General features: G+C 41.6%; 1 protein-coding gene across 14 annotated transcripts in view; it reads right to left on the bottom strand.

Annotated features, from left to right (window-relative positions):
* ACC (acetyl-CoA carboxylase) overlaps positions 1 to 12,073 on the bottom strand; it is a 183,557-nt gene that overhangs the window by 95,492 nt on the left and 75,992 nt on the right. The gene's annotated exons all lie outside the window — the stretch shown is intronic.

The following is a 12,073-nucleotide window of genomic DNA, read 5'->3' as shown; positions in this document are numbered from 1 at the left end:
AAATTTAAGCTACAAGTTGTAGCTGAAGCTGAGAAAACAATGTCCAATCTGCTAATGACTATACATTATTGTGCATCGGTAACATGGATGAAACTCGACCAAAATAAAATTGGAAAGAAAGTATTTTAACCAAAACTACTAGGCATGAAAGAACATATATTACTGCTGTTTTCATGCCGATAAAAGATAAATGCGTAAAGCTTGTATTATGAGGAGATCAAGTGAAAATAGCGAACGGAATCTTGACTTTTTAACATGCCCCCAAATGGTCAATGTCACCTATTGACGAAAAAACAGCTAAATTAATTTCACAACGAGACGTATTTGTTATATTTTGACTTAAAAACCTTTGTATAAAGAAAAATAACCTTGCTAACTAGGAGAAAGAAAAGAGCTCTAAACTGAGTTAAATACGGTGAAATAAATTTACCGCATAATCGGTTTCCAAACCAAAACAATGATCGCAGTTTATAATACAAAAGCAATATAAGAGTATATGTGCAATATTACTGGATACAGTGAAGTAAAGCATAAAATTTTAAAAGATCCATGGAAAAGACGCATATTCGTTATTTTGATGTTTGTATAATGCGATATTAATATGTGAATATAGAGTAATGTAGGCTAGGCTCTGTATGTATATATATATATATATATATATATATATATATATATATATATATATATATATATATATATATATATATATATATATATATATATATATATATATATATATATATATATATATATATATATATATATATATATATATATATATATATATATATATATATATATATATATATATATATATATATATATATATATATATATATATATATATATATATATATATATATATATATATATATATAATCATAGTGTAGGCTACGGTAATTCTTGTTTGTTATTTAATTACTCTTTGTATTGAATTACCATTAGTCAATCTGCATGCACCATTACTATACCATACATGTATAGAGTATACTTTATAGTGTAGGCTAAGCTACTATATATGTATACATTGTACTGTACTGAATACCCTAATGTAGGCTAGGCTATATTCGAGACACATTTTTCCAACAAACAATGGGTTTTTTGGAACCTTACCTCATCATAAGTATGAGAATATCTGTATTCTAATTCATCCTTCATGCAATGAAGAAGGCTTGAAAATAAATACAGGCATTCCTCACTTATTAATGCTTCTGTTAATGGCGATCCAGTTTTACGGCACTTGGCTAATGATGTCGTTAACCAGATTTTCAGCGACAGTAAGCGATTTTTGGCGTCGGTAAGCAGTTTACTGGCATCGGTAAGTGGTTATTGGTGCCAAAAGCGGTTTACTGATGCTTACGATGTCGTAAACGCCATGTATTACCCTAATTATCGGCGATTTTCAGTATAGCAAAAGTGGCCAACTGGAACCAGTGACTCAGTAGAAAAGATTTCCAGCTCCTAAAAATTGACACCATCCACCTATGGGCAACAAATTCCCTGTGACTACTTATAGATGTGCTGTACAAGAGCCCAAACAAAGTGCCTTGACCAGCAATACCTCCTCTGTAAATACACCTTGAAGGAACTTGCGTGACTGAGGATGTACAGATATGAGAATATGTCTCCTGCAGGCCCACCAAAACATCTGTTCTTTTAGGAAAGTCACTAAAACCATGCTGGAAAAACCGAAAGCATGGGTACAGACATAAAATTATTCAGTCTCAATGCATCCACTAATGGTCGTCAATCTCCAGTTGCTTATGGAGCCAGGAAAAAAAAAAAGTAGAGTTAAAAACCCAGTGAATTACCTCCTGGTCCATTCATTCACTCTAATTTACAATCTCCTACTAAAGATTGTGAGACTTCTGCTGGAGAAGACAAAAGAACAGCTGTAAGAAACTAAACCAGTTGAGGGTAACCTAAAAGGAATCATAACTCCTTAGTCTCTCTAAGTGCCAGGAGGCTTGCAACTGGCCATCTACCAGAACCTGAGGGCTGATTTTATCCCCAAAAGGCATAAAAAAGACTTGTACCAATATATCCTCCCTTATCTCTTTCACCTGTGCACCTTAAGCCTTTACTACAGATAGGAGCATAAGAGTTCTCACTTCTTCCAAATTGAGTTAGTATAGGCATGAGAACACTGGACTGCAGTATCAGAAACAAGGCAAAAACTAATGCTCTTCCTTGTTAAAACTCCCGCTGGCGCCAAAATCCTTAAAGCTGGCCCCACAAACTCTTTAAGCTGGTGCCAAAAACACACTAAGCTGACACCAAAAATACACTAAGTTGGCGCCTCAACCTCTCTAAGCTGACACAGAAAAGAGGCAAAATACTTCTGAGCAAAAGTTTAATAAAAGATGAAAACTTAACAATCTAAACAGACTGTCTCAGCATGTCCAAAGCACTTGTCAGTCTCGAGTTCATCTCTTCACAGGAAAGAGAAGAGAAAACCGAATCTTCTATTGAAGACTGTTTAAGCGACAATTAAGCGGCTGTATCCCAAGAGGTGGATTCTGCAACTTTATAAAAAACCAGAAAACAAGCCCCGGTACACCTGAAGGGAGCCTTGTGCGACTGAGTATGAGAAAAGTTATGAAACGCGCTCTAATTGAAGCAGAAAGCTTGGGTTCTCTTCTCCCAGAAAGCTTGGGTTCTCTTCTCCAAATACTAAAAGGGAGCCAAAATACTTGGAGACAAGCGAGACCTATACCCTGTGTGGTCTCATTCCTCAACTAAATGAGGATACAGCAAAGCACAACGCTCCAGCAAATGCCAACCAAACCAAAGGAGATCCTCTGATTCAAACTTTTATTCTGCCGGAGGGCGACAGGAGGAGACAGTTGGCGACAGGAGGTGACAGCAGCTGAGTACTGTATTGGATCCACGACTTGATGAAAGGGAGACAGTCTGAGGTGACTCAGATGTGTCTACATGGGTCTGCTAAATGAAAGACGAGGTGCCAAAAGAAAATGGGAAATGCTTGGAGGCGGCAGGAAGAGGAGTTATGATGACTCTCCCGCCTTGTCTGAAAGTGAGTCAACATACTTGAGAGCCTTCCCATATGACACATCCCTTGAAAGTTATGTAGTTAGAATAATATCTAGCTTGGAAACAACAGATTTGGAAAGAGAAACATTAATCAAGGCAAAAGTAAGAGTTTTGCTGATAGCCGAAGAAAAAGCATGCAAAGAATGAACAAGTGCATTTTGACAGAGAAGGGAATAGGCTAGCCTTGAGGCTAGCAGACAAGGATTTAGAACAAGCAAATGATGAGAGATTGGTTAAACAACTGACTGGGTCAACACAACATTAAAATAAGTAAAACTTGCTACAGACACATTATTTTTAACAAAACTGTCTATACCTATATAATTAGTCAACCTCGTACTAGGTGCTGATGACAGCAGAGGTCGCATACGTAGAGAGGATTAACGTTTACCAAAATGATCCTTCAGCTAACGCATTATAAGAGACAATGAGTGTGAAAAACAGAGGGAACATGAAATTGATCGCCTTCAGAAGGATATTATGTATATTATACTAATTCTAAATATAGTCAATATGATTGTGAAAAGGGAGAAGTAGGTATTGAAGAGCACAGAACCCCATCACCCCGAGGACCGACCTGGTTCCCTGGTAGCTGACTCTTTCACAAAGTCCCACTATTGCAGGGCAGCCCAAGGCTCAGGCTACGAAGAGGCGAGGGCACCACCACCTTACTTCTAACAGGGGAACGTGAAAAAGAACACACACTATGGGGGGATTTGGAACGGTTCCCTGTCACGAACTCGGTTAAACTTGTAATAGAACTTAAAATAATGTTAACGTCCTGTTTTAACTTCTCAATACGCTTTTCCTGAACCGAAAGGGGAGCAGAAGGTGGAGCTACAAAGGAAGTCTCAATATTGCTACAGATGAAGGGAAAGTTAATTGCTTTTGCAATCTATCAGCTTCCCTTCTTTCCTATATCTGACATACTTAAGCATAAAGTACTCAGACCAATCCCTACACTCCTCACATCTAGCTTCGAGATCACACTCTGTACCCATGCAGCTGGTACAAACCGAATGTTGACCTACTTCAAATTTCAACATCCTGCTTACACAAAAATCATTCATACATAGCCTGATGTTATTGGTTTTGCTTCTGGTGGAAGACATCCTAGGAAAATGAAATTACAATACTATAAACAGGTGCAAAACAGCCAAACTTCACAAAATACCAACAATCGCCTATGCGCATTGTTGGCAAGGAGAATTCTGACTAGAGCTTAAAACATTCTAACACGCCTGGTGGAGAAACAGGTGAACTAGACAGTCTTCTGGGTCAGCCAAGTGATCTTTTTTTGTTTGAATGCCAATTCGCCCTATCAGCGCAGGAGATATAAGCTAATTTAACAGTAGGTAGGGTTCCCCCCAAATAAATAGGAGTCTTGTCTCTATTCTTTGCAGAGTACATAATTTACGGACTAATCTTGAAGGCACCAAACCAGAGAGCATAATTAATCACCAGGATTTGTTCAGAGACCATTATTAGAACACAGCCTTCAAATCTCAGCAGCCAGGCAGAACCCTTGCTCAGCAAGAGAACTGGACAAATGTACAGTATACAAAACTTGGAGTTAGGCCCTCTGCGCAAGATGATCAACATTTTCTCACTCTCATGGAATTAGCAAAGCTTTAGGCTGAAATAGAAACTACTTCTAAACAAGAATTTCCATGGGAATATCTCGCCAGAAGCAATATTAGTGTTATTAATCACTTTTTGCTTGACAGAGCAGAGCATCTGGCACATTTTTCAGCTCAAAAGAGTTCTGGCCAAGTTCAAAGGAAGAATGATGTAGGGTTATCCAGTCAAGCTCCCGGCAGCGGCTCTAAGGAAACTTTCATTGCGAAATGTGACAGGTAGATCACAAAGAATTCTGCCCATACCACCATTCTTCTTACAGTGCAGTAAGGTTTTGATTATCTGACCAAACTATCTAAAGAGTAAAAAGGTTCACAAGATATGACATCACCAGGTTCCCTCTGAACATCATCCAGAAGAGTTGCTGGGTGACTGGTCATGAAAAAGTTGTCTAACAGCTGGCCCATGAAGAAGAATCCCTTGAAATAAGCTCTGCCAGAACCCCAAAGGTAGGAAGCAGACTAGCAGGCTGCATCTGTGAAAGACAGTGCACATACAAATGAAAAGTCCATTATGAAACATGAAATCTCTAAGTTGAATGACCTAAAAATGCCTGTATTGGCCAATCAGGAGCAATGGAAGGTGATGAAGTTCTCCTACTGGAGATGCCATCAGTTGTGAGATCAGTAAGCTGACCCTGGCTTATCAAAGATAAGTCCTTGAAGCCAATCCAACCAGAAATCAGGTACATGAATTCTTCAAAACACAAGTTACTACTAGGAAATCCCTTTCTGGATGGAGCATTCAGATCCTCTGTCAAAACAAAAGAGGAGTGCCATCCTTTGCCACCATAAGTCACAGACAAATGACCTAAAACCAATGGGCAGGTAAACCTGTTGGTGTTCCAGGCACAGGCCACCTCTGTCTATAAACTTCCTCTGATAGTCATACCTGTCTATCATGGAGTCCTGACCATGTCAGCAAATTCCATTAAATGTCCTTAATTGTTCAAAACACCCTTTGGCATATTCCAGGCTTGAGGTTGTGGCCATAATTTTCTAGCAAAATGGTTGATTTTGATGGACATGCGATCCCGGGCAAGAAACAAATTTTACAAATGAATTAAAAAGTATTTATAGTACAGCATTATAGGCAAGTTATTAAAACATGTTACTTTTATCAAATCTTACGATAAAATAATAATAACACGATAGAGATAGAGAAGAAAGAGACTGACAGACAGATATTTTAGTCTGCTAGGTAAAGCTAGCCTAGCTAGAAATGCATCCCTCAGCAGTCTCTAATTACACTATTTTACATCATTTTGTTTTTAATTGTTTCTGATTTTCAATAATTAGTGCTATGCACGTGAATTTGAGGTCTAATAGAACTTGATACCATTTTTTACAACTTTAGTTGGAAAACTTGTTTTATATAAGTAACTTACCCAGTAATTACATAGGTATTAGTTTCTTTTAACCGGCAGCTTAAAATTTTGAAATTGCGGGTCACGGTAGTTTGTTTTGGTTATGGCGACGTGCCCCGCCAATTTTTGGGGGGAAGAAGAGGTACAACATAGCAAAGAGCTTCAATTTGTTTCTGCCGGCTGTAGTTGAAGGACTGTGGTTGACAGCAGCTTGAATTTTGAAATTTACACTTTGCTGGTTGTTTGTTCTATCTATGATTGATGAAGTATTTATTTTCGTAGCCTTTTGGCACAATTTAGACAGTGTTAGGTGAGTTTTGATCACTGGTTTACGACTTTTGCCCATTTTTTGAATTTGTCTTTGTGATTTTCCATGATGTTTGACACTAGCAGTTCTAGTATTAGGTATTGTAGCAAACGCTGCAATACTAGACTTACTAAAGAATCTACTGACTCACACTATTTGCATTCAATGCAGGGTACAAACTTTTCAGCTGACTTACGATGTGAGCAATGTAATGAATGGGATTTAAAGAAGTGGAAGACTTTAGATTCACATCTTAAGAAACTAGTTAGAGGTAGGAAGAGGAAAGCTATTGCTAGGGAATCTAGTAAAGCTTAGCTAGTCAGGATTCATCCACTAAGTTGAATGCAATTGCACCTGTAATTTCTTCCAATCCCATTCCATCTCCTCCACCTGTGCAATCCTCTCCTTTACCTGGCTCTCACGTTTCTGATCCCAACACCATCACCAGTCTGGAGTTGAAAATCGACACTCGCTTTGAATTAATTGTGCAATCGATCACTAAATTAGTATCATTTGCAAAAGTGTTAATGGATGAAAGTGAGTCAGAGTGCCCCGTGGCGCCCAGTGCTAGTGCAATGACAGTGGAGGAGGTGGCTGTTCGGCCCGCTGATTCTCCTAGGCCGTACTGACATACTCCCCAGCAACTGGGAGAAGTCAAACTGGTAGCCTAAGGGAGGTCGGTGGGGTCTGCCCCCGAGCAGTCGCCCCCTCGGTTTAGTCTGTTAATGAATCCCAGACTGCAACCAAAGGCCGTTGGAAAGGCCTTCAAATGAGTGCTCACTGTATGCCCTCCAACTTCGAGGATTTTAGTCCCAGGCACTCACGGCTCTATGCGGACAAGTCACACCAGCTAAAAAGGCATGCAGTGGACTTCGAGATCTCTTTTTCTGTCCCTTGTAAGAAGGGCAAGGATTCAGCGTGCCCCTCTTGCAGTCACTGGGATAGCCTGAAGCAATTTTCTTCTGCTACATCAGACGATGATTGTACACTGGCGCCAAAGCGCCTGGTGGCGCGTAGATGTTCTTCATTGCATAAGGGAACCCCTTCATCAGGAGTTGTGTGCCCAGCATCTCCACCTCTACAAACAGCGCCAGAGTGGCCAGCAACTAGCGTTGAAGCGCCCAAGCTCCCATTTTTATATGAGCGCCCACTGGCGCCCATTCGCCATCAAGTTTCATCATTGCCTCCCGTCTCTAAAGTACTCTGTGAGTGCCTATTGGCACCTGCTCTTCAACCGACTCATTGTGGTGTCGTCTCGGACAGTGTTCTTCCTTCGGTTGACCTGGTTCAGAGCAGACTAGATAACATTCTAAGTTTGCTTCAGAAAGCTCCTCCTACAGCTCAGACAACAGCGAACTTATCGCTTTGTCCTGTTTCTTCTGAAGAAGTCGTTCCAGATCAAGATGTTCCTTCGTCAGCATACTATGCGTTATTGAGGTTCCTGCTAGCAACCTTCCCAAGCTTCTTTTTGCCAGCTACTCCCTCCTCTCCTGCTTTGACTTTCTTTCTGGAAGCTCCCTCAGCTGGTTCTTCGAGGTTACCGAAACTGGTTCTCTCCTCCTCAGTGAAGGAGGCACTGAAAGAAGTAGAAGGATGGTTCTCTGAGACCAGGGAGCAAGGTAAAGCAGTTTTTTGTTTCCCGCCTTCCAAGTTTTCCAGGTCGAGTTATAGGTTTTATGCAACGGGAGAAGCACCTTCCCTGGAGGTCTCTGCCTCCTCTCAAGGAGACTTCACTGGCCTTATCGACTCGGCTAGGAGACCAGCTTTCACCTCAGCTAAAATTATGTTTTCAGCTTCGGAACTAGCACACCTTCTCAAGAATATTTTTAAGGTTCTCGAGGTGATGAGCTTCCTAGACTGGGCGGTTGGCGCACTAGCGCTCAAGATTAGACTGCTCCTTTTTACCTCAAGACATTTCTACAGACCTCTTAGGAGTACTTTCCTGTACTGACAGGGGCGTTCGTGACAGCACACAGGAGTTAGCAGGTCTTTACGCCATGGGTGTACTTAAGAAAAGAGAGCTTCAGTGTTCTTTTACTTAAAAAGGCATCACTCTGTCTCAGAGATTGGCCCTCCTCTTCTCCCCCTTGGACAAGATGCATCTTTTTCCTTAGACTACAGTACCAGACATTGCCTGACCTACAGAAAAAGAAGGATTCTTCGGCTCTTCCTCCAAGATCTTTGTCTCCACTACAGCCTAATCCCTTTCGGAGCTCCTGTTCTAGAACATATACTAGAACAAGAGCATATACCCGTTTCCCACAGCATTCCATCAAGAAGTCTTCTTCCAAGTCTTCCACCAAGAAATGAAGATACAGTCCTCTGTGCTCGGGTAGGAGCATGGCTTCTCTTCTTTTGGGAATGGTGGTAACAAAATGAAGTGGAATCCTGGATAGTGTCTGTCCTGAAGGAGGGCTACACTAATCCCCTTTTGAACAAACCTCCTCTAGTCCACAAGCCTGTCGAATTGACAGCTTACTCTCCAGGCTCAGAGAGATTTGCTGCTCTCTTGCTAAAGGTTGAGTTTCTTGTTCACAAAGAGGTTATAGAGGTAGTAGAGAACATTCATTCTCCGTGATTCTACAACCGTCTCTTTGTAGCACCCAAGTCATCGGGGGGCTGGAGACCCATTTTGGACGTAAGTGCACTAAATGTCTTTGTCAAAGAGACAACCTTCAAGATGGAAACAAACCAAACTGTCCTTGCATCCATTCGTCTGAAAGAATGGACAGTGTCCATCGATAAGCAGGACATGTATTTTCATATTCCAGTTCATCCAACTTTGAGAAAGTACCTAAGGTTTGTGTTTCAGGGCAAGGTGATCCAATTTCAGGCTCTGTGCTTTGGTCTCTCGACAGCTCCTCAAAAGTGTTTACCAGGGTATTGGCTCCCCTAGCAAAATGGCTTCATTTGATGAGGATAAAGATCTCTCTATACCTCGACGACTGGTTACTACGTTCCAACTTGGAAGCTCAATGTATGGAGGACATTTGCACAACTCTTCTCTTGGCCCAAGATTTGGGTCTCCTCATCAATCGGGACAAATCTCTCCTGACTCCTCAGGAGATTCATTATTTATGAACGATGATCAACTCCCGGGATTTCCAGTAAAAGAATTTCTGGAACTAGATTCTTGCTCGGCCATCAATAGATGAGTCTTCTAGGTACCCTCTCGTCCATGGAACAATTCGTCACTCTGGGAAGACTACACCTGAGATCTCTACAATTCTTCCTCAGAGCCAGCTGGAACAGAAAAAAGTTTCCGAACTCGTTTGTGTTCCTGTTAATGGTAGAAATCAAGGAGGATCTTCATTGGTGGAGTTCTAGGAAGAGGCTTTTAGAAGGGAAATCTCTTCTCCCTCTGAACCCCAGCCTAGAGTTCTTTTCAGACGTGTCGAACCTAGGTTGGGGAGCTCTTTTAGGGTTAAAAGAAGCATCAGGTACCTGGTCTCATGAACAGCAAAACTGGCACATCAATGTAAAGGAGTTACAGGCGATATTTCTGGGCCTACAGTGCTTCGCTTCAGAAGTTCGCGGGAAGACGGAAGCAGTGCATTCAGACAGTATAACGGCACTGGCGTACATCAAGAAACGGGGGAACTCACTCTTTCTCCCTGTATGAAGCGGCAAGGGGACTTCTTCTCTGGTTACACCAAAACAACATACAAGTGACAACATGGTTTATCCAGGGGAAACTCAATGTTCTGGTGCACGAACTGAGTTGTCAGAAACACATCCTTCCCACGCAATGGACATTAGATCCCTTGCTTTGTCTGGATCTGTAGGAGCTCTGGGGGAAACCCATGACAGACTTATTTGCGTCCTCCAGGAATCACCAACTTCCTCTCGTCTGCTCACCAGTACCAGATCCCTTAGCATGGGTGACCGATGCAATGTTGCCTGACTGGTTGGGTAAAGACCTGTATGCCTTTCCCCCATTCAGTTAAATGAGACAAGTCATCAACAAATTCCAGTCTCATCAAAACCTGTCCATGATTTTGATGGTCCCCTTCTGTCCAGCAAAGGAGTCGTTCCTAGATCCGCTGGAACTTCTTGTGGACTTCCCGAGACTGCTGCCACAGAAGCAACAACTTCTCAGGCAACCTCACTTCCAAGAGTTCCACCAAAACCTGTCTTCTATGGCCCTAACAGGATTCAAACTGTTAAGCGACTGCTCCAAAAGAAGGGCTTTTCAAGAGCAGCTACAGACAAGATTGCAAAGTGCAGAAGACAGTCATCAGATAAAGTCTACCAGGCTAAGTGGTCTATCTTCAGGTCTTGGTGCAGATGAAATAACGTGTCCTCTTCTAATACATCTGTAACAGAAATAGCGGACTTTCTTCTGTTCTTACACTCCACTAAAGGACTTTCCATCTCTACCATTAAAGGTTACAGAGCTATGCTTAGCTCAGTTTTCCACCACAGAGGAATGGGCTTATCATCTAACCAGGATCTGTCCGACCTTATTAGGTCCTCTGATACCGCAAAGCTTAAAGAAAAACCTTTGCTGTCCTGAAATCTAGACGTAGTACTTAAGTGGCTGACCAGTTCACGTTCTGAGCCCATGGAGTCTATCTCTTTAAGGGATCTTACCAGAAAAACTCTTTCTGGTCACCTTGGCCACTGCCAAAAGATCCATCGAAATCCATTCTTTGGACAAAATTGTCAGATTTTCTCAGGGGAATGCAGTTTGCTCCTTTTCCCTAGGTTTTTTAGCCAAGAACAAATTGCCATCAAATCCATGGCCTAGTTCTTTTATGATCAAGAGCTTGTCCGAGATAGTAGGCCCGTCCGAAGAAGAAAAAGCTCTCTGTCAAGTAAGGGCCCTTAAGTTTTATCTTCATAGAACGAAGATTATTCGTGGTACATCAAGGAACCTTTGATGTTCTGTGAAATATCCCTCTCAACCTTTGTCTAAGAATGCCCTGGCATTCTTTCTCAGGGACTTGATTTCAGAAGCACATTCCATGGTGAGCAAAGACTCTCTCTCCTCATGCAAGGTAAAAGGCCATGAGATAAGAGCGGTTGCTATATCTTCAGCGTTTAAGCACAATTTATCCCACGTGTCGATTGTACAATCAACGTTTTGGAAGCGCAAGTCAATGTTTGCATCTCACTACTTAAGGGATATCGAAACTGCTTATGATCACTCCGTTTTACGCGGCTGGCGTGGTATTGGGAGAGGAGACATACAAAGCAATGTCCTTTCTTTAATCTCTTCACCTTGCTTAAGGTGATGAGTTTTTTGGGGAGCCTGGGAGTACTATGTACTTCGAGTACCCTCCAGTCCTTTGGTTTTAATGATTGGGTATTGGTGTTTTTAATTTTGTTTTTTGGTGGGTATGGTGACTATACTGGCTCTGGTTATTTTGTGTGGTACTGCGCCCTCGGCAGGGGCATCTTGTTTTCTTTGTTAGCCCTCAGAAATTAGTTCATCGCTACAAAGCACCCACTGTAGTAGTAGGCCCTCAAGGTTTTACTGCCTCACCTCTACTGGATAAGATGAGCACCAACCAGAGGCAGTATCTACCTGTGGCAGTTCTCTTATCAGGTAAGGTTCAACAACACTGGTTCAATGTTAACAAAATTTCTATTCCCAAACTCATCACTATTAATAATGTTTTGGGGTAGATATGTCCAGCCTTCCCACCTCCATTCAGTAGATATGTCCAGCCTTCCCACCTCCATTCAATGTCAAAATCAGCTAT

The sequence above is a fragment of the Macrobrachium rosenbergii genome, chromosome 47 (assembly GCF_040412425.1).
Source record: "Macrobrachium rosenbergii isolate ZJJX-2024 chromosome 47, ASM4041242v1, whole genome shotgun sequence".
Lineage (NCBI taxonomy): Eukaryota > Metazoa > Arthropoda > Malacostraca > Decapoda > Palaemonidae > Macrobrachium > Macrobrachium rosenbergii.
Note: the sequence above shows the minus strand (reverse complement) of the source record. Positions and strands in the feature narration are given on the sequence as shown.